At 35.8% G+C, this 24,455-nt stretch overlaps 1 protein-coding gene across 10 annotated transcripts in view; it reads right to left on the bottom strand.

Moving 5' to 3' along the window:
• PWWP3B (PWWP domain containing 3B) overlaps nt 1-19,192 on the bottom strand; it is a 29,012-nt gene extending 9,820 nt beyond the window's left edge. Inside the window, exons 1-5 of one of the 10 annotated variants that reach the window (XM_059157965.1) lie at nt 19,072-19,192; nt 16,210-16,395; nt 12,071-12,246; nt 11,240-11,338; nt 9,692-9,877 (exon numbers count right to left, since the gene is read on the bottom strand). The gene's annotated coding sequence lies outside the window, so the exon portion shown is untranslated. Of the gene's footprint in view, nt 1-9,691; nt 9,878-11,239; nt 12,030-12,070; nt 12,887-16,209; nt 16,396-19,071 lie in introns of those variants that run through there. The other 9 variants (XM_059157968.1, XM_059157967.1, XM_059157969.1 and 6 more) reach the window with 9 other exon arrangements.
• Between the last annotated feature and the right edge of the window lie 5,263 nt (nt 19,193-24,455).

Genomic DNA, 24,455 nt, shown 5'->3' with positions numbered 1-24,455 from the left:
TGAGAATGAAGACACATCAGTTCAAAACCTATGGGATACAGCAAAGGTGATCCTAAGAGGAAAATACATAGCCATCCAAGCCTCACTCAAAAAAAAAGAAAGAAAAATTTTGAATACAAAAACTCTCTTTACACCTTAAAGATCTGGAAAATCAACAAATTAAACCTAATCCATGGATGAGAAGGGAAATAATTAAGATTAGAGCAGAGATCAATGAATTAGAAACCAGAAATACAGTAGAAATCATCAACTAAACTAGAAGCTGGTTCTTTGAAAGAAGTAATAAGATTATAAACCACTGGCCAGACTTACCCAAAAGAAAAGAGAAAGGACACATATTGATGAAATTATGGATGAAAGGGGAGAGATCACTACCAACACCAAGAAAATAAAAACAATTTTCAGAAATTATTATTGACAGCTATATGCCAATAAATTAAGCAACCTGGAAGAAATGGATACATTCCTGAAAACCTATAAACTACCAAGACTGAAACAAGAAGAAACTGATGATGTGAATAGACCAATAACCAGTAATGAGATTGAAGCACTGACCAAAAATCTCCCAAAACACAACAGCCCAGGACCTGATGGATTCCCTGGGGAATTCTACCAAACATTCGAAGAAGAAATAATACCTATTCTCCTGAAGCTGTTTCAAAAAATAGAATCAGAAGGAAAACCTCCAGACTCTTTTTATGAGGACAGCATTATCTTGATCCCAAAACCAGATAAAGACACCACCAAAAAGGAGAATTTCAGACCAATATCCCTGATGAATATGGATGCCAAGATTCTCAACAAGATCCTAGCTAATAGGATTCAACAGTACATTAAAAGGATTATCCACCACAACCATAACCAGGTGGGATTTATCCCTGGGATGCAAGGTTGGTTCAACATTTGCAAATCAATGTGATAGAACACATAAGTAGGAGGAGACAAGAATCACATGGTCCCCTCAATTGATGCAGAAAAAGCATTTGACAAAATACAGCCTCTTTTCCTACTTAAAACTCTTCACAATATGTGGATAGAGGGAACATTCCTCAATTTCATAAAATCCATCTAAGGAAGACCCTGAGCAAATATAATTCTGAATGGGGAAAAGCTGAGAGCCTTTCCCTTAAGATCAGGAACATGACAAGGATGCCCACTCTTGACACTATTGTTCAACATAGTACTAGAAGGTCTAGCAACAGCAATCAGAGAACAAAAGAAATAAAAGGTATTCGAATTGTCAAGGAAGAGGTCAAACTCTCTCTCTTTGCAAATGACACAATACTTTATATGGAAAACCCAGAAGACTCTAACCCCAAATGGTTAGAACTCATACAGCAATTCAGAAATGTGACAGGATACAAAATCAGTGCACAGAAATAAGCTGTTTTCTTATATATCAACAATGTAACTGTACAAAGAGAGATTAGAGAATCAATCCCATTTACAATAGCACCAAAACCCATAAGATACCTTGGAATAAACCTAGCCAAAGGATCTATATTCTAGGAACTACAGAACACTCATGAAAGAAATTGAAGAAGACACAAAAAGGTGGGGAAACATTTCATGCTCATAGATTGGAAGAATAAACGCTGTTAAAATGTCTATGTTGCCCAGAGTAATCTATACTTTCAATGCCATCCTGATGAAAATACCAATGACATTTCTCAAAGTGCTGAAACAAACAATCCTAAAATTTTTATGGAACCAGAAAAGACCCTGAACCACCAAGGAAATGTTAAAAACAACAATGATAACAACAACAAGAAGAACAACAACACTGGGGGTATCTGTTGCTTAACTTCAAGCTCTATTACAAAGCTGTGATCATCAAGACAGCATGGTACTGGCACAAAAACAGACACATAGACCAATGGAACAGAATAGAAAGCCCAGACATGGTCCCCCAACTCTACTGTCAAATAATCTTCAACAAAGCAGGAAAAAATATCCAATGGAAAAAAAGAAAGTCTCTTCAGTAAATGGTGCTGGGAAAATTGGACAGCTATATACAGAGGAGTGAAACTCGATCATTCCCTCACACCACACACAATGATAAACTCAAAATAGATGAAAGACCTCAATGTGAGACAGGAATCCATCAAAACCCTAGAGGAGAACATAGGCAGTAGCCTCTTTGACATCAGCCACAGCAATTTCCTTCAACACACGTCTCCAAAGGCAAGGGAAACAAAAACAAAAATGAAACTTTGGGGACTTCATCAAGATAAAAAGCTTCTGCACAGCAAAGGAAATAGTCAACAAAACAAAGAGGCAACCCACGTAATGGGAGAAGATATTTGTGAATGATACTGTAGATAAAGTGCTGATAGCCAAGATCTATAAAGAACTTCTCAAACTCAACACCCAAAAAACAAATAATCAAGTCAAGAAATGGGCAGAAGACATGAACAGACACTTCAGTGAAAACATACAAATGGCCAACAGACACATGAAAAAATGTTCAACATCATTAGCCACCAGGGAAATTTAAATCAAAACCACATTGAGATACCACCTTATACATGTCAGAATGGTAAAAAAATTGACAAAGCAAGAAACAATAAGGGTTGGAGAGGTTATGGAGAAAGGGGGACCCTCTTACACTGTTGGTAGGAATGCAAGTTGGTACAGCCACTTCTGAAAACATTGTGGAGGATCCTCAAAATGTTAAAAATAGAGCTACCCTATGACCCAGCAATTGCACTACTGGGTATTTACCCAAAAGATAAAGATGTAGTGAAAAGAAGGGCCACATGTACCCCAATGTCCATAGCAGCAATGTCCACAATAGCCCAACTATGGAAAGATCTGAGATGTCTATCAACAGACAAATGGATAAAGAAGATGTGGTCCATACACACAATGGAATATTATTCAGCCATCAGAAAGGATGAATACCCAACCTTTGCATCAACATGGATGGGACTAGAGGAGATTATGCTAAGTGAAATACGTCAAGTACAGAAAGTCAATTATCATATAGTTTCACTTACTTGTGGAACATAAAGGAATAGCACAGAGGACATTAGGAGAAGGAAGGGAAAAATGAAGGGGGAGAAATCAGAGTGGGAATGAACCATGAGAGACTATGGACTCCAAGAAACAAACTGAGGGTTTTAGAGGGTAGGGGGTAGGGGGATGGTTGAGCCCAGTGATGGGTATTAAGGAGGGCACATATTGCATGGAGCACCAGGTGTTATACGGAAACAATGAAGCGTGGAACACTACATCCAAAACTAATAACATACTGTATGGTGACTAACAAAACATAATAACATAAATTAAAAACAAAACCTCTGCCCCTGAGGTGGGGTACAAAACCCTTAGTTAGGTTCAGGGTCCTACATGAATAAAAGCAGGGGTCAGCTACTGATGAGGAAGGGGCAAGATATATCTCTTGCCAAAGACCAACTCCAGGTACAAATCAGAGGTTAGCTAATAATAAAAAATTTAGCTAATAAGCTAAAATAATGTACCCTATGCAAGAGATATGACAATAGTGAAAAAAGGTAAAGTAAAAAAAGAAGGATACAATCTACAATATATTTTGATATCAGCATTAACCTGATACCAAAACTGGAAAAAGAACCATAACAAGTAAACTGCAGATCCATATCTCTCATAAACAAACAAATGGATCCAATGATATTAGTTAGGTATAGAAATGATGTAGAAAATTATCTAGAAAAAGGCCAATTATATGGAAAAAGGATAATATATCATGACCAAATGGAGTTTATCCTGGGAATGTAAAGATAGTTATACATTTGCAAATCAATGTAATTTACCATATCCGTATTACAGACCAAAGGGGGAAAAGAAGATCATCTCAACTGATGCAGAAAAAGCATCTTATGTAATGCTATAGGCACTCATGATAAAAAAGCTCAAAAAACTGGGAATTAAAAGGATCTTTCTCAATATGATCAAGGATATCTATTAAAAAGCCTGAAGTTAACATCATACTTAATGATGATATATGGAAAGTTCTTCCCCTAACATCAGGAACAAGGAAAGGATGTATACTCTCACCAATACTATTCAACAGTATATTGGAGATACTAGCCAATACATTAATGCCTGAAAAGTAATTTAAGGGCATACATATTGGAAAGGAAGACATAAAACTGTCTTTATTTGCAAACATGATGATCCATGTAGACAACTCCCCCCAAAAGCTATTAGACCTAATAAGGTAGTTTATCAGTATCAGCAGATGTAAGGTCAATATAAAACAATTTATTTCTTTTAAAAAAAGATTTTATTTATTTATTTATTTGACAGACAGAGATCACAAGCAGGCAGAGAGAGAGAGGAGGGAGCAGGCTTCCCATTGAGCAGAGAGCCCGATGCAGGGCTCGATCCCAGGGCCCTGGGATCATGACCTGAGCCAAAGGCAGAGGCTTTAACCTACTGAGCCACCCAGGTGCCCCAATTTATTTCTATATAGTGACGTTTGGAAGTTTTTTTTTTTTTTAAGATTTTATTTATTTATTTGACAGAGAAAGACACAGCGAGAGAGGGAACACAAGCAACGGGAGTGGGAGAGGGAGAAGGAGGCTTGCCGCACAGTAGGGAGAATGATGCAGGGCTGGATCATGACCTGAGCCAAAGGCAGATGCTTAATGACTGAGCCACCCAGGCGCCCCTAAAGTTTGGAAGTTTTATGAAGTACCATTTATAATATCATAAAAATCACTAGGAAATACTAAGGTAAGACAAATCTAACAAATATGTGTACATTTGTATGCTGAAGACCTCAAAAAATTGATGAAAGATATCAAAGAAGACCTAAATAAATGAAGAAATATATCATGTTCACTGACTGACAGATTAACTATTTTTAGGATGTAACTTCCCTCCAAACATATCTGTTGAATCATTGCAATCTCAACCGAAATCTCAGAAGACTTTTTGAAAAAATTGAAAAGATATCTGTACAGTGTACATGGAAAAATAATGGAACTAGAATAGGCAGACCACTTTTGGGATAGAAATACCAAAGTGGAAAATTCATGCTATCTGATTTTAAGACTACAGCTATCAAGGGGGCCAGGGTGGTTCAGTCAGTTAAGTATCTGACTCTTAATTTTGGCTCAGGTTGTGACCTCAGGGTCATGAGATTGAGCCCTGCATCAGGCTCTCCCCTGGGTGTGGAGCCTGCTTAAGATTCTCTCTCCCTTGGGGCGCCTGGGTGGCTCAGTGGTTTGGGCTGCTGCCTTCGGCTCGGGTCATGATCTCAGGGTCTTGGGATCGAGCCCCGCATCGGGCTCCCTGCTCCGCAGGAAGCCTGCTTCCCTCTCTCTCTCTCTCTCTCTGCCTGCCTCTCTGCCTACTTGTGATCTCTGTCTGTCAAATAAATAAATAAAATCTTTAAAAAAAAAAAAAAAAAAGATTCTCTCTCCCTCTCCCTCTGCTCTTCCCCTCCCCTAAAAAGTTGACTATAGCATTCAAGTACATTATTAGTTATCAATTATTAATCATTATAGTGTATTATATTATAAAATAGATTATATACTATAAAATAGATGTACAGATAAATAGAACACACATAGACCAGCAAATGTGGTCAATAGATTTTTGACAATGGTAATTAAAAGGAGAAATGGTCTTTTCAACAAATAGTGTTGGAAAAATTGGACATTATAGGTAAAAATATTCATCTTGGCCCCTTACCTAAGGCCATATAAAAAAATTGATGAATTGGACTTGAAAACTTCTCTTAAAAATACAAAATGAAAATTCACAGGAGGTTATATTTGCAAAACACATATCTAATAAAGAACCTTTATCCAAAATATATATCCAGTAATAAGATTAACATCCCAGTAAAAAATGGACCCCCAATTTAAATCAAAATCAAAGAAGGTATATGAATATCAAATAAACACATTGAAAGATGCTCAACACTATTAATAATTAAGGATATGTAAGCAAAACCACAGTAAGACATCACTAACACTTTTATAAGAATGGCTTATATTAAAAAGAGAAAAAACCGGGGTGCCTGGGTGGCTCAGTGGGTTAAGCCTCTGCCTTTGGCTCAGGTTGTGATCTCAGGGTCCTGGGATCAAGCCCCACATTGGGGTCTCTGCTCAGTGGGAAGCCTGCTTCTCCATCTCTCTCTGCCTGCCTCTCTGCCTACTTGTGATCTCTGTCTGTCAAATAAATAAATAAAATCTTTAAAAAAAAAGAGAGAGAGAGAGAAAACCTGACAGTATCAACTGCTGGCAATGACGCAGAGCTACTAGAATGCATACACCGCTGATGAACATACAAGATCTCAGAGCTACTTTATAAAACAGTATGGCAGTTTCTAATATAGTTGGACATAGGCTTACCAGGTAATCCAGGAATTCCACTCCTGGGTATTTATCCAAGAGAAATAAAAATTTATGAACAGACATAGATCTGTTCTGGAATGTTTATAACAACTTTAATCATAATTACTAAAATTATAAATCTACTTATAAGTAGATACACAAATTGTAGAAAAACAGAATAACAAAGTACTGATACATACTTCAATATGGGTAAACACCAGAAACATCATGCTAAGTGAAAGAAACAAGATGTAAAAAACTATATATTATATGACTCCATGTATAAGATATTTTGGAAAATAAAAACCTGTAGGGACAAAAATTAGATCAGTGGTCATCAGGAATGAGGGTAAAAAGTACTGACTACAATGCGGCAAGAGGGAACATTTTGGAATTATATCTATAGCCTGATTCTATTGGTTATTACATGACTACAGACCTTTGACAAAACCCATCAAACTATACACCTAAAACAGTGAATTTAACTCCATGTAAATCATATCTCAATAAACCTGAGCCTTAACAAGGCATTCAAAATCAGAATATAACCAATATAAGAAGTTTGTATTTCACTGTGAGAATGATGGGAATACATATAAGAGTTTGATTTGTACTTTGGGTCACGAATACCAGCATAGATTGTGGGTACCACAAGATATGTATAAAAATATTTTCTGGAGGGTACAAAGAATATGTTAGAAATTTAATTTTTTAAATATCTTTAATTTTTGCTAACTTATATTTCTGAACTCACTTTAAAATACTGGGCAGTTATGTATCTTTTAATACTTTTAATAATAGTATATTTAATATACTTTTAATGCAGTTATGTATCTCTTTCTATAAATTTATATACTCACTAAATATCCCTTCATTAGAAGTTAGTTAACACAGGATAAATGTCAAGAATCCAGATGACATCAGCACCTTACAGTTTGTGAAGCTTATCCTCATTAGCAGAGCCTTTAACTACACTGAAGTTTTCAAATGCCACTCAACTATGTGAATGGAAGAAAAGGAAGGAGTAGAAGCCTAAGTGTCATAATCTGGATATAGAGATATGGTTAAGAATTACATCCCCAGTGGGGCACCTGGGTGGCTCAGTGGGTTAGGCCGCTGCCTTTGGCTCGGGTCATGGTCTCAGGGTCCTGGGATCGAGTCCCGCGTCGGACTCTCTGCTCAGCGGGGAGCCTGCTTCCTCCTCTCTCTCTCTCTGCCTGCCTCTCTGCCTGCTTGTGATCTCTCTCTCTGTCAAATAAATAAATAATAAATAAATAAAAAAGAATTACGTCCCCAGTGAGAAAGTAGAAGCCAAGGGGAGAGAGAGTATGGCTTGAGAATAAACAAATATCAATATCTTTAGTGTATAAGGTTCATATAAAAGAGTAGAAATTGTTCAGTTAGAACACTTGTAAAAACCATGAGGGAGCCATGAGCACTGGTAAAGCAAGGAATTATAGATAATTCATGGATATACAAAATATCGAATGACCCCTAAGGCATAGGCACAAACAAATAACAGAAACTGGTGATAAACAAAGTTAAAATCTTATTATTAATGTTCTTTGGCTGAACGTCAGCCCACCTGAAGAGGAAGAACATCAGAAGAAAGTTTGCTAAGAATGAATATGCCAGGTAAGAAAAAGGCTAGCCAGAGAGTGAATCAAGGCCAGAGACAAAAAGATTTCATAATCTCTGGCCAAATGTATGTGAACAGACAGAGAGGCGAAAAAAGAAAAAAGTACCATCAGTGACCTAGAGATCACAAGAAGATAAAGCTGCCATGTCTGGAGATTTTGTATTCCCCAGGTAATGCTAATACCTACATGGTGCCAATGGCTGAAGCTGCTAGGAAATTGAGATTCAGAATGATGGAATGGAAAATATATTAAAAGAAATAAAATAAAGGTTGATGAGAATGTCACAACTTTATCATTAGAGCATGTAGTAAACAGAGCTTTACTACAATCTTCTTGGAATTAATAAAAAAAGGGACTGGTTAAAATCATTTGTAAATGTTCAGTAACAGTTGAAGTGCGAAGCAAGGAGTAGGTAAGAACATCAGAAAGGCAAAATAAAAGAAGTTCAAAATGAATCACTGAAGATCTGAACATGTGTGTGATTGATTGGTATATCTGGATATAGACTAGAAATCAATCAGTGAACTCTGAATCATTTAGAAAAATCCTTAGGTCATTGGGCTGTGTCTGACTGCCCAGCTAACCACAAAAACTGTGATTTTAGAGGCCTCTATTGCCTCAGGGCTACAAATAATTTTTTTGCATTCAGTGCTTAAACCTCCTGAAAACTTGTGAGGAAGGCTAGTAATTGATTTTGAATGGGAGATAAGAAATATTCACATAAATGAGGGAGTAAGAAAATAGTCACTAAAGACAAGGTGAAGAGAAAAGAGAATAAGCAAAAGGATTTCTTCTGTCAAAGGAGAAGGAAGGTGGACAATGAAAATGGAGAAGACATACAAAAAGATGAATATATGCCTGGCACCAAAGAAATGTGGTTGGGGGAAAATATGTGAAAATTCAATGAATGAGAAGTAATTCTATAATGTCCTACTATGTAATACTTATTATAGCTATTACATAAAAGAAATGAATGAGGGTGTGTATGGTAGGAGATGGGGGTGTTGGGGAATGTGTCAGGGAGATCATTTCTATTATTGGATGTTTTGGTACGTTGGGGCCTCTTGAGGTTTATTCTAGGGTAATCTTAGCTTTTTAAAAAATGATTTATTTATTTACCTTATATATATAGACAGAGCACACAGCCAGGGTGGAGTCGCAGAGGGAGAGGGAGAGAAGCAGATGCCCGCTGAGCGGAGCCTGATGCAGGGCTTGGTTTCATGACCCAGAGATCACCACCCTAAGTCAATGACCTGAGCTGAAATCAAGAGTTGGATGCTTAACCAACTGAGCCACCCAGGTGCCCCTAGGGTAATCTTAACTTTTTAAAGCTGCCAGTGCTGCCCTATCTACCCAAGGCAATCAGACGTAGACACTGGGGTTTGTGTCTCCTGGATTCAGACAATAGCACAATGACCTCATCAAGAAGATGAGCTTAGAAGTTAGATATTTGGAATGGCTACCATAGCTACCTAGTGACTAGGGTAGTTTTCAAAGATTTCTTGAGAGTCAAGCAGTTGGCAGAAACCTGCAAGTCTTCCATAAGTAGATTTCCATTTATATAATTCCTTTCTAGAAGTTTAAGATAATTCTTTCCTAACACTAGAATATATGATTTAAAATTTAAAATGCTATGGCTCCCGAGCTAGGAAAAAAAAAAAAATTGTACTGCATATTCTCAACTTGGAACCATGTTTTAACATGAAATGGGAAGAGTCTTACCCAATGTCACGTGGATCGTAGAGGATCTGGTCCTGTGATCTGGCTGTCTTGATTGTCACTCCAGCTGCTTGTCCAGCAGAGCCTTCTCCCTGCTCAGTACTTCCGAGGTCACACTGCCTTTCTGGGGCTCAATGGGCATCACATGCAGATTCCCCAGGTCACGTGTATCTTTGATATTAACCTAGACTGTCCCAAAGGAGACAGGGAATCAAACCAATTCAATGGAAAAGGTGGAAAGAAACTTCCCTACCAAAACTTCAGCATGAGGGTCATTCTGAAACACAGGAAATGAGGAAATTTCATCTACAATGTAGATGCCATGTTTATTACCTTTTTGGTTATTATTGAAATGTTATCTGTGATACAGTTGTTATTTGCTTCATGTTGATATCATCTTTATTAAGAAAAGGTGAGGTGAGGACAAAAGAGAAGAGAAATAACAATTGCCTTCTGTTTTCTATAGGCCGAATTCTATGTAGTTACTTTAAAAAATTGCTTTCATTTTGAGTTCTCCTATCAGTTCTCATGTGGGGCTTTTTCTTCTGGACACGCAGTTTTCTTCAACGAAGCTATAATCATACTCTACGTGCCGTTTCATAGTCTGGTAATACAAAATACATTTCATGTCTTTGTTTGCACACTCCATAAAAATAGTTGCTTGGAGAAAATTTGGAGAGTCTGGCAAGCGCCATCTTGTGACCAGTGCCAGAACTACACTCTATTACTACCAGAACCTTCTTATGGAAGGGTGGGAACTACATGCTGCCAAGCCAGCAATTTTCTCAGGCTTCTAGAATATACCATGCTCAAATTTAGAGTTTTGTTATGCATTATGCAAAACATTGAATGCTATGTCTTTACTTCTAATGGGATGATAAAAATTGCATAGTTACTGAAAACTGAAAAGATGATTTATAAAAAGAAAGTGTAATTCTAGAAAAATAATTAGTATTATTTTTTCCTGAATATTTTTCCATAATCTTTATTTACAAATACGCATGAATGTATATAATTTCAGACCAGCTTTTCACCATGCTCAAGCACATGGTTTGAAAGTTTTCCCATATCAATAAGTATTTTCATTGATTATGAATGATTTTAAATGTAATTTCCCCCCTAATTTGTAACATTTTATCTCAAACTTTTTTCTGCTACTGTTAAAAAATGACTAAATATATATTAAGAATTATTTTTACATAAAGATAGTAAAGACTGTCTTATGCCTCCAACCACACAATCCCATTAGCAGGCAGCCTTATATTTTTTGGTGATTTTGTTAGACATACAGTATTAAGGCAGTCTTTTATCTTTAAATGACATAATATAGTGCTTGCCATTCTACAATTTCCATTTTCACCTAATACTACTTCTCATTTTTTTTTTTTACAAATCACTACATGTTGATACTTCATCTGTCAGCTATATAGCATTCAATTCTGTGGATGCACCTTGTCACATGATATTTTTAAAACTGCTAACAGAAATAAACCAAACCCCCTGAATAGACTTAAGATATAGAAAAATAGTTCTTGCTGACCACAGCCATACCTGTGGTCTGAAAGAATGAGTTGCAAGGAGGACACATGCAGGGCGGTAGCCAACAGAGCAACCAGGCTATGAGCTCGATCAGGTCCAGGAAAATTTCCACTATTGGCAGAAGACAAGAGGGGTATGTTTGCATGTCTGTCGTGTCTGTGAATGTTTATGTGTCTGAAACCAAACAGGTATACTGTTGCAGCGTCACTGTGCTCTTCTCATTATAAAAATAATCATGAAATAAAGCAATTCTAAAAATGCTAATCCAAATAAAAATGTATTTTGAAATCCTCAGTAATCTGAACACTTCAGAGATGCTGACTGTTAACATGGGAGTCTAGTTCTCTTTAAGGAAAATGCATATATTTTACACAAATGTTGTCACTCAACAGCATATCTGAATCCCTCCCACATTCGTTCACATACATTTATATTTGTGTTTGTACTTGTCAATCATTTTTTATGCTTATATTTTTCTATTAGTTACTTTTTGTGTAGAATAATAAATGTTTACATCAAAACATAATACAATCTGTAACAAAAATAGAAACATGGAATGCCATGTAAAAATTAACATGAACAGCTTGCCTCACTGGTCTTAATTTAGAAGCTGTAATCTGATCACCGATTCTCACACTGTGGACTTCATAAAATATTGAGAGAAACTAAATTTTCATGGGATTGATTCTGTCACAGTAACAGCAATTCTCCCCAAACCATATTTATTCCATTCCCACCTTTCCCAGGCAATAACGTCTGTTGTCGGTTTTTTTTTTTTTTCCACCATAACACAAAAGCCCGAAGAAATTCCCAGAAAATAACTAGCTTTAAGACAGCCATTACCTTGAAGCTTCTTGTCAGCTGCAGCCTCGTGAAACACAGCCCCTCCCCCAAGACTGGCCCGGCACAGCTCACTTCAAGCTTCTCAGAGAATGCTCCGCCCCCTCCCTGTGATGGGGAAAGTAGGGGGCCTTTCCCTCAATTAGAGGGAGGAGAATAGCCAAGTTAACTGAAATTCACTTAAAGGGGAAAAACGTTCATTTTTAAAAGACTTGAAAGTGAAATGGCAACATGTGTCTCTTTAATTTCCATTCAAACCACAGGGGTAAGGTGATTTCCTGAAAAGACTTAGCAAATCCCTTTATCATAAAATAAAGATCCAGTTAAAAATAGCTCTTGCATATTTTTCTTGCCTTTTCTGGCACCTTATTTCTACCAGATTTTAAGACCCAGCTGGTCATTGTCCATTAAAAAGACCTGTTAGATTCTTGTTTCTGATCGCCGTGAATGAATACATTAATTTGTGAAGAATTATATCTCTGTAATTTTATTTCTCTGGCCCTGGGACATGGCATGTTTCATTTATCGTTCAGAATGTTTTCTAGTTTTTTCAAGTACAGTCATTCCTTAGACATAAAACATCAAAATCTTTAAAGAAAAGAGATCTGTATCCGAATATACTGAAATAAAAAAAAAAAAAAAACATGGAAAAAACAAAGTTGAAAACAGGATGACAAACTTCACAAAACCATTTTCAATTTAAAAAATAAAAACCTCTCATCTAAAGTAGAGCTTCCAAATTAGTAAGACCAAACAGCAGAATGGAAAAAAATAAGCAAAGGTATAAATAGGCAATTCACAATATTCTTTTTTTTGAATATTTTATTTATTTCTGAGAGGGAGAGAGATGTTATGAGAGCAGAAAGGTAAAAGGGAGAAGCAGGCTCCCTGCTCAGCAGGGACCCCGATGTGGAACTTGTTTCTGAGATTCCAGGATTATGATCTGAGCCAAGGCTGGTCGCTTAACCAACTGAGTCACCCAGGAGCTCAGCAATCTACAATATTCTGTGGGGTTAGTTCTACCCTGCTCCTATTTACTTCCTGTGAGCAAGCTCAAGTAATTTAACTACATGTTTCTCTCTCCTTTTTGTGCAGCTGCAAGCCTCTAGGCTGTTGGGTAGATTTGTTTAAATGTGGTGTTATAAGGCTCACTTGATTCTCACAATAATCAATGCCCTGCAACTTATCTTGCCATTGTACAAGAGCTGATATTTGGGCTCCCACCTGAAACTTTATTGGTTTTATATCAATTTGTTCTGTGGAGAAAGGAAAGTGCTATTCAGTGGGGCTTCTCAAAACCCAATCAAAATAAAAATTAAAAGTAAATGATACATGAAGGATATTCACCTTTCCTAATAATCAAAGAAACGCAAATGTAAACAGCAATGAGATTTTTCTACCTAATTTCACCTACAAAGACACGAAGAAATGATACAATGGACAGTTGACCAGAAAATGAGGAAATGGGCACTTTGGCTCTTGGGCAAGGTCATGAAGCTGGGAAGAGGGCAAAACAATTAAAGCCAAAGTCTGTTTGACTCCCAAACAAAAGGATGTGTTCTTTCTCCACCAGTATTCACTGCCTCCTGGGCTTGGAATCCCGAGTCTTTGGCTGAACCAGAAATGATGTCATTTACCTTCAGATTGCGAGGAAATTGATAAATGTAACCCCAGAGTGAGCGTTGCTTAATTTCCTGTCAGTTCTGGGGAACACACTGGTGAACTACAACCACTTTCATAACTATCAGACTTATCTATGAACTCTCCATCTTTGACGTATATTCACACATCAACACAAATTTTAAAAAATATTTTTCTGCACTATGTTTTTGCACTGACCATATCTGCATGATAGCATTTACTTGGTTATGCGGTAGATGACATATCTCTTTTGTGTTGAAGGGCTTGGCAGTATCTTCCCCTGAAGATACAGCTATTCCAGGGCAGGGGCTGAAAAATCAGTCATTTATGTAGAGAAACGCCCCAGTTCATTCCATCCTTATTTACATTTGGCAACTCCTTGTTCTTGTGCTTTTCTTGTTTGCTACTTCTAATTCAATATGAGAAAATTGTTTCTCTATCCTCTTTCACTGAGCTTTTGTGTGCACAATACATTCCATAAAGTAAGACTTAAATTTAGATTTTTAACTTAGAGTGCTATTTCCCAGGAAGTGCTAAAACCTACACAGTGCCAATGGATCTTTCAGGGGGTTAGTTCTCTTAACATAATGTTTTGCTAGGTTAAAAAACACAAGTAACATATAAAATGTAAGTAAATTTGGTGAGACCCCCTACAACCTCATCCATTATCACAGTGAACAAGTAAACACAACTGCTACCTCCTGCTACCTCTGATTATTCAGGCTGGAATAACAGAGCTGCAGTATGACACAGCTCTTCCTGTAATTAGCAAACAAGAGAAAGAAAACTATCTGCACTGGGGACTCTAAAGAAAGAAGAAGCCATCATTCTTCCAGAGACACATAACAGCTGGGTCAGAATGGGTCAAAATTATTCAGCTAGCCACTCTGAATAAAGGATGTCAAGTGGTCTTCAGTGAGGAGATACGGATTTCTATTGGCAGAATCCAATGTCCTTCTTTTAAGAATCTGTCATGGAGGCATTATGACAGAGTCATGTTTTTGAAGGGTTTGAACAGGCAAGGCATGCAGGCAGACAGTTGTGGGTTTGAGACCTTTATTAGTTCAGCAGAGAGAAATATATCAAATCCTTGACAACTATGCTAAGTTGTCATCTCCCTACACTAGATAGCATAGTTAAGAAAGACACATGAGTCACATCTATCTCTGATACTAACCTAGGTTGTCTAAATATTAAATCATATTTAATGGTACAATAAAAAAGAGTTTATTACCTAAGTGTGCAGTAAGAGATAGATGAGATAGGAAGTACCGGAAACGGGGCAAAAGAAGTCCAATTTAACCACCGAGAAACTGAATTTTCTCCTGCTCCATCAGTGCAGCCAGATAGAGACAAGAAATCAATCAATAGATACACAATATGCTAGGAAAAACCTTATGCCACTGATATGGTTTTAGTTGCCTGGTTTTCTAGAAAAGCGGTGTTTTTAAAGAATCCTTAACTCTTCTTATTAGGGCTAGTAAATGGTTCTCACCTTCTATAGCCTCTTATCCTGAAACTTCACAAAAGAGCCTGAATAAAATATGTTCCATGAGTGAAAACTGAATTAGATTAAAACATGGCAGAGAAGAAAAGGGATCAGACACAAAGTTTACTTTGCTAACAAGAAAGAATGTGGACAATGAGAATGAAGATAAGATAAAAATCAGAAGAATAAATAATATCAGCAGAGGTGAGAGACATGGAACATGTTTTGGGAGAGAGGAACAAAAACAGAGAAGAAAGATTACAATAACAAACCTAATATCCTGTCTTTATTATTTCTATTGTAGTATAAGAAGGGAATGAGTGCAGGAGAGGCTTAGCCAGTGTCAGGGACATTATTTGTGTTTCTGGACAATTTGGACCTTTTGGACTCCACTGGATTATCATGAGGGAATGTGCGTCTTTGCGTTTTCTATACTGCTAGTGCTGTTCCACCTGTCCAAAGCAAACAAAGATCTCATGGACACAGGGGGTAAGATTCAGCACCAACCTCATTAAGAGTATGACTTCAAGAGAGAGAGATTCCTGATGGCTGTTGGGAAAGAATTAAATGTGCTAAACCATTATAAGCTACTATTCAAGAGAGTATACAGATGTCTATGTAAGGAGGGTCAGAAGACCTTAAGCAGGTTTTAAAATTATATTTGTAACTATGTTATGTAGTATGTGGTGATGACAACCTAGCTGTCAAGGAATGGAGAGTCAGACCATTGGCTAAAACCTCAGGTAGATGCCTGAATAGATTCTTGCACAATTTTCTTCACAGTGGTTTAACACAAGAGATTTTTTTTCCCCAAATGAGAAGCTATGACTCTTAATTACAGAATAGCAAACAAAATAAATTGTACTGCTAATTCACAACCTAACATAATTTTAGTATGAAATGCAGCTTTTAATTCAAAATGCTATGGATACAGCAGGAAGCAAACGCATCACATACTCTAGGTTCTCAACACATTTTCATGAAATAGTTCATGGAATGGGAGGAGCCTTACCCAATGTCACGTGGATCGTAGAGGATCTGGTCCTGTGATCTGGCTGTCTTGATTGTCACTCCAGCTGCTTGTCCAGCAGAGCCTTCTCCCTGCTCAGTACTTCCGAGGTCACACTGCCTTTCTGGGGCTCAATGGGCATCACATGCAGATTCCCTAGGTCACGTGTATCTTTGATATTAACCTAGACTGTCCCAAAGGAGACAGGGAATCAAACCAATTCAATAGAAAAGGTGGAAAGAAACTTCCCTACCAAAACTGCAGCATGAGGGTCATTCTGAAACATAGGAAATGAGGTGAAATTTCATCTACTATGCAGATGCCATGTTTATCACCCTTTTGGTTATTATTTGAAATGCTCTCTATGATACAGTTGTTATTTGCTTCGTGAAGAAATGAGCTCTCTCATGAAAAGTATGATCTGGGTACAGGCAAGAAGGGAAATAATAGTTGCTGTCCATCTTCTATATCTAAATCTCTGTAGCTATCTTTTAAAAAAAATGCATTCTGTTTGAATTCTTACATCAGTCTTAGTGTGGGTGCTTTTTCTGCACCTATGAAAAATTTCAGCAGAACTGCAATCACACTGTACATACTGTCTCATCACCTGCTAATGAAAAATATGTTTCATTGCTTTGTTTGTCCACTTCATAAAAATGGTTGCATGAAGAAAATTTAAGATACCGGGCAAGAGCCATCTAATGACTAGAAAGAGAACTGCAGATACCTGGATCCTTAGTGGGGAAGAGTGGGAACTAGTTATCCAGACAGTGGCCTTCCTAGGCTTCCATACTTTTTCATCCTCGATTTAAGAATTGTGTTAGGCAAAAATGGAATAACAATTCCTCATTTTAATGTCTTTATTATAATATCTCCCATACATATTGTATCTCTTCATCTTTTAATTTTTCAAAGAAAACAAACCTCCACAATAATGGTCAAAATATAAGGGTTTTCTCTCCATATTTCTAGATTTTTCCTACAGATATTTATACATATGCATGCTTTTTAAACAAGAACATGCTTAATCGTCTCTCCACATCGATATTTTCCCACATCACTTTTTTGTGAATTACTGTTACAAGAGTTGTCTATATTTCTAAAATTTGATCTCATTTTTCTCATAATTAGAATTATTCAAGCTTACTATTTTCAAAGTAAGATTTTTTAAATGGAGAAATATGATATACAGAAGACTGAAATGTTCTCTCTCTCCAACAATACCTATATCCCCAATTAATAAGGTGGCATGCATATTTCCAGATTTTTCTGGCATATAATGTATTAATATAATAAAGGTCATTTTGCAATTTATTTTTGGAATATACCATGGACATCTTTTTTTATTATTATTTAGCTCATTGTATTAGCTCATTCTTTTTACAGTTGCATAGTATTCAACATTATGGATGCACTATCCTATGTGACTATTCTATAATATATTTTAAACATTAATTTTTTGAATTATTTCTCAAGAGTACATAAAAATACAAATACATACCTTCTACTTGAACCAAAGTCTGGACAAGAGTCTAAATATCTGGAATTGTAAGAAAAGCCCAAGCAACCAGATAACCAGCCTTCTCAGATCCACCTCCAGGTAAAGACAATGGAGTGTGTGTGGTGTCTATTTAAATATCTGTAACAAAACAGACTGCTCCCTCTCAGCTCCATTATGTGTTTCCAAAAAACTCTAAAGATAAGTAAAGTCCAAAGAAGAAAATATAGACCATCATTACTTCAACCACTGAGTTGTTTACTGCTTGCATTTGAGTCTAATCCCTTTGGTTGTTCCCCTCATCATAGATACACTAGGATGTACCATCTGAGATTACATTTATTCACTCATATATTTGAAGATTTTTCCATGTTTATGTATATTTATACATTTTGGGGAAGGTAGGTTTCTCCACCATGTTTTAAAATTCTCGGGGCGCCTGGGTGGCTCAGTGGGTTAAAGCCTCTGCCTTCGGCTCAGGTCATGATTCCCAGGGTCCTGGGATCGAGTCCCACATTGGGCTCTCTGCTCTGCAAGGAGCCTGCTTCCCCCTCTCTCTCTGCCTGCCTCTCTGCCTACTTGTGATCTCTGTCAAATAAATAAATAAAATCTTTAAAAAAATTCTCTTATTTATGCTGAGACAGGTACTACATGCTAAGTGAAATGTGGAAGAAAGAAGTGGAAAATTTCCTTTCTTTTTTCTCCTAGACATCTTTAACTACTAGACATACTGTTTGTTGTTATATTAACATAAGCCCATTTTTCCTTAGCTTAATATTTTTCAGATTTTAGTAAAAATAGGAACACATATTCTTCTGATAGCTAGGTAGGGATGTAGACAAAGACAGTCCTCTGAACTTCCACAAAAAAGCAATTCTTCTAAGGCATTGAGAATCCACTGAGAACCAAACTCCTAATTTTCAGAACTATTTAAATCCCCACAGTTATACATTACTATATAAACTCCTTCACAACAGTAATATTTGTTAGAAACACAATACAATATGAAAAGCCAACACCCCAACTAACTTCATTTTTCATTTGGGACTATCACAATCTTTTTTTTTTTTTTTCTAAATAAGAAAGATTTATTTCTCAACATTTGTTTCATCATTTATCCCTTGTTACCACTGCTTTTCATCTGAAACCTAAAATGCACTATTCAGAAGTTAGTTTTGGGCACCTCATGAAGTATTTTTCCCGCAGGTGTAATCTGATCACCACCTCCCCCACTTTCAAAATGTGGACTTTTAAAATATCTGAAGGAATACAAAATTCAGGCATTAATTCCCTCATAGAAACAACGACCCCCACGAAACGACACTTCTTTCTCTCCACTCCAAAGCAGCAGTCCCTTCTTTTCTCACCTTTACTCGAAAGTTTCCAGAAATCACCGAAAATAACTGGCTTTTACGACAGCCATTACCTCCAAGCTTCTTCTCTTCAGGGCGGAAGCCTCCAAGTCTGTATGTAATGCGGCTCCTCCTCCAAGACTGCCCAGGCACAGCTTACATCCAAGCTTCTAGAGAATGCTCCGCCCCTTCTCTGTGATGGAGAAAGCAGGAGGTCCTTCCCTCATTTAGAGGGAGGAGAATCACAAGTTAAACAGCAATACAGTTAACAGAAAGAATTGGGTCCTTTTAAAGAATTTTGAAGCATAATGGCAACATATGTCTGTTCAGTTTCCATTCAAATCCCTAAGGTGGGTGACTTCCTGACAACAAAAAAGAAAAGAAATAGAAGTAGCAAATTTTTTTTTCATAAGTAAAGATGCATTAAAATTCTCCTCGCATATTTTTTTTCAGACCTTCTCTTATACTTTGTCTCTGGTAAATTTGAAACCTGCTAGTCAAGCTCCACTATGAAAGAATGCTGCGTCTTGATTGGGATTGTTACGAATGAATACTTTATTTTAGGTAGAATTAATAATTTACAATTTTGTATTTGAATCTGGGACATAATGTATCTATTTTTTCTTTGATTTAGGTCTAATACTTCTTTCCTTAAGCCATTTCTAAACAAAATCCTGAAACAAAATCTGGTTATACCAAAATTGAAAAAAATATGTGTATCAATAGTAAAATCACAATAAGCCAAAGTAAAAAAAGAAAAAATCAACCACAAACATAGAAATGTTTTTCAATGCATATGACTGGATAAACAAAAATATCCCTAAGCTGGTTCTTATATTTCAATAAGAAAGAAATGAATACCAGGGTAGAGAAACTGGTAAAAGCCATAAGAAATTAGCAATGTTCTTCCTTATCCCCAATATTCATTTTCCTGTGAAGAAAGCATAAATGGTGCACCTTGAAGGTTCTACTTCTAGACTAGAAAGGCCTCTAGGCTGATGGATAGTTTGCTCCAATCTTGGGTTCTGTTAGTTTCATTTCACTCTCCTAATGAGCAGTACTCTGCAATTCACTTTCCCCTCTGAATAAAGCTGAATTTTGGTTTCTGAATTTTGGTTTCATCTGCTATTTTATTTATTTTGTTGTTGTTGCAATTTGTTCATTATTTCTAAGATGTGACAATTGTAGGTAGAGACTTACGTATCTTTAACCTCAAAATTATAATAATGCCAAAAAGAATGGGAATACATTACTGGGCAAGCAAGAAAAATTTGTTTAGCCTTAACAGAAGTGGGAGAAAATGCTGGTCAGATTTTCCTGAGGCTCTTTTAGCATACAAAGCATTTTGATCTCTCCCAGATTAAAGTCCATTTATTTTGGTCGTATAATATCTGATATGATTTCTAACAGCACATTCTCTCAAGAGCTCTAATATAATGTCAGAAACCAATGCTTCTCAATACTGCAATTCTCTAAAAACAGTTTCTGTTCGTGAGAAGTTTTGCAAAATTGCAGAATCAGTTCTGTTGTTTATCAAGGACATAATACTAAGAAACATTGTTTTTTGAAACATGGCAACAATTAACAACAGAGAACTGATAAACTTTGTTATTTAAAATGGGAAGACCTTGAGAAACTGTTATTAAGAATGAAAAGATTCTACTCTGAGGGTTGCTCTTTTATTGTTTTTGGTATTATTTTGTAATTTTTTTCAGTATTAAAAAATGCTTTAAAAAGAAGCCAGTGGAACATTAAAAAATAAACATACCAAAATTTAAAATATTGAATATACCAAGTATAGGTGACGATTAGGAGAAACTAAAGGTTTGTACACTCCTGGAGTATAAATTGGGACTAATATTTTGGGAAATGTTCGACATGATCCCCTAAAGTTGAACAGAGAACATTTAGGGCTTTTGGTAGCAGAGTGGCATGACTAAACAGGTAGTGGAGAAATAATCTCTACAGAGAGAGATACGTATACTCCAGAGCACAAATAAGACCACCTAGTCTGACCTAGGAAGTAAATATCCAAAATTCATTTCTTTTCATCTTATTTATAAGCATTTATTTATAAATACTTTAAAATGGTTATAAAAATCATTTGTACTCTAATATATTATATACTTTATAAAAATACAAACTGGGGAGTTTCATCAAATTTTATACAGTGGTGACAATAAAAAAATACGTAGAATAGTCTGCTTTATGGAACACATAACCCGCCTAAGTTCTCCCACGTGTTTTCTCCTTGATTTGCATTGTTTGGGATTATAATATTATAAAAGACTAATCTGAACTTCCTAGATTGCCTATGTAACTGACTTTGCTGCTTATGGAAGTTGCCATTACTCATTAAATGTTTAAGATAATAATGAGAAACTGAATTATATTAAGTCAAGTTTTTACAAAAGTATTGGTTCTTGCCAACTTCAGACAATGCTACAAAATATGTGAACCTACAGTTTTTCCATTTGGATTGTATTATAATATAGGTTTTCAATGAAATACTACAAAGCCAAAATTTTAATGGCAATGATTGTGGTTTTTTTAATGTCGACTTAATTTCCAAGTTCTCTAGTTGACTTTGAGACTTCAAAAATAATAAGTGAATATTTTTGATACCTGGAAAATTCCAAAGAAAAGCAAAATCCACAGACACAAAGCATCAAACATACCAAGTTGCAATGCAATAATTTTATTAGAGTTTTACATGTAAAAATATTCACTTTAATTCAAATTAAGATAGTAAAATCAATATGGTATATGCATCACCTTATAATATTTTGAGAAGTTAACAATATTTTAAAGCTTAAGGTTAAACCTTTCTATAATTTGAATACATTTGTTTGTATCTGGGTCTGTATGCTTACATATATACATATAACAATACATTAATATAAAGAAGAGCAACCTAGGGATAATAGAAAGGAGAGGACTAAACAGTTAAAATGAAAAATGATCTTACAATATACAATTTACATTCACAATGAGATCATATAGACATAATTTTTCATATATTCTACACAGAGTGCTAGAAGATTTAGTATGCCTCATGTGTATGTTTATTTTCAACTCAAAATAGTTAACCTCTATCCTTTTATGCTGCCTCTTATCATATTCATAGATTCTGCATTTAAGGGAAAACTAAAATTTTTACTTATTCCTCTGCTTCTTTTTGCTATGTTTATTTTATTTTATTTTATTTTATTATTTTATAGTTCTTTTTATTGAAGTATAGTTGACATACAATATTTTATTAACTTCAGGTGCTATGTTTATTTTAAATGATGCATTTTCACTTCGTTAACAACTTACCCTATAATAAAACTGTTCCTTGTTCTTAGGTAACTATGTTCTAATTTTAATTGAGCTGCCAGTTTCTCCTAATAGACAGTCCCTTTTGTTATTTTCTTCTCTAAAATCTAACCCTATATTGAGAGTAATAAAACTGTCAAGATGTCTCTTACACACAAATCATTTTTGGCAGATTCTAGATGGCTAGAAGATAATACAAAAGGCTTATTCCCTCACCTTATAAAAGAAGAAATGAAAAACAGACTAAAGTATATTTGGTGTGCCCTTTATTTTGTAATTGGATCCACAGTGTTAGAAGAGCAACTATTTTTTTTCAGATATACATTATAGAACAATTGTCAGATCAAAGAGAGAAAATCAACTCCTATGTTAATTTTGTATAGCTAACATACTATTGATGTAAATATATTTCATCAACTGCTTCTTCAGGATTTGTAGAAGCATGTTCTTATGTGCATGGGCAGACACAAAAACCTTTTGCAAATTTATGTACAAGATTTTATTACTAGGTCATTATTCCTTGCGTATCAGTGATGATTGTGGTCCACACCTTACAGGAAGTTTTTTAAAGCCCTGGAGATTTGTCAATCATAATTTATAAAATGGTTTACACTAATTTTTTTGGAGACAGTTCATATTACAGAAGTTTATTACCTCCAAAGCAATATACACATTAAGTACAATTCTAATAAAAAAAAAACATTTAAAAAAATTTTTTCAGTGTTCCAAGATTCACTGTTTATGCAACACACCCAGTGCTTCCTGCAATAAGTGTCCTCCTTAATACCCACCACCAGGCTCACCTATCCCCCCCCTAAACCCTCAGTTTGTTTCTCAGAGTCCACAGTCTCTCATGCTTAGTCTCTCCCTCTGATTTACCCCAATTCACTTTTCCTTTCCTTATCTTAATGTCCTCCATTGTTTTACACTAACTTTCAACCGGTATTGCCTAAGTCTCTAAGAAAAGGTCATGGTTAGGTCCATATTTTTACATATTTTATCCAATAGGGAAATCCAGGTTCCTATCCTGATATATTCTATCATTCTAATAAATTAACCCAAACCTGTCATTCTTGTATCTTCCTCCCCTGCACACATGAACCTAAGGATTCTTGTCATAAGCTATCAATTGATGGTTGGATATAATGGAAGAAACTCCCAAGAACGTTGGCCTTAGAGCTGCAGTGAAATGGATTGTATAAAAGACAGGAAATTCAAGTTTTCCAAGACTATATCAACCCAGAAACAAACTTCAAGAAGTAGACTGTTGATTCAAGAGGAGTGGAACAAGAATTAGAGACTATGGGAGGACCAAAGGAAATTAATAAGAAAAATCTAATTGTGATTTTTTGCATTGGGATGTTTAAGGTATTGGGCTTGATATTCTCTATTTGGACAGTCTATTACTGCAGAGTTTTAAAAAACTCTTTCTTCTTTTCCTTTTCTTTTCTCTTCTTTGTCCTCCTCTTTTAAAAATTCTAACTGTCGAAATCATAGGGTAACAGCAGTATTTCACTCCTTAAGTGGTATGAAATTCAAGTGATTATCCAAAAGCCCCATGCTAAGAATGCTATGTTTTAGCTCATGTCATCAAACTTTGGGACTCAACAGGTTAAATTCCTCAGAATATTGCAATATGGAGTAGTAAAGTATGGAGTACATTAAAATCCAGAAACATAAAATTTCCTATATGTCTGTATTATGACATTTTAATGTAAAAAACTGGCCATAAATGTGAATTTTCAGTGGAATAAAAAGACTTAAAGATGGTGACTCTAGATATATGGGAGACTGTTCAAAAGGCCCACTCTTTATATATTGCCAAGGAGGTATATGGCAAGATGATTACATATTTGATATTTCCATTATGACAAGAAGACTGTTAGATATGAATTATTTCTCAATTATGCTACTTAGATTAGTTGTATAATCTTAAATATTTTCCTCAACTTTGGGGTGCCTCATTGTCTTCAGCTATAAAGTGTGTGTAATCTTAATGTCTATATCTGAATTTGACAAACTATTTGACAGGCGGGGATACTCACCACTATACTAACGAGGACGGCTTGACAAAAGTATTT

The sequence above is a fragment of the Mustela lutreola genome, chromosome X, assembly GCF_030435805.1.
Source record: "Mustela lutreola isolate mMusLut2 chromosome X, mMusLut2.pri, whole genome shotgun sequence".
NCBI classification, from domain to species: domain Eukaryota; kingdom Metazoa; phylum Chordata; class Mammalia; order Carnivora; family Mustelidae; genus Mustela; species Mustela lutreola.
Note: the sequence above shows the minus strand (reverse complement) of the source record. Positions and strands in the feature narration are given on the sequence as shown.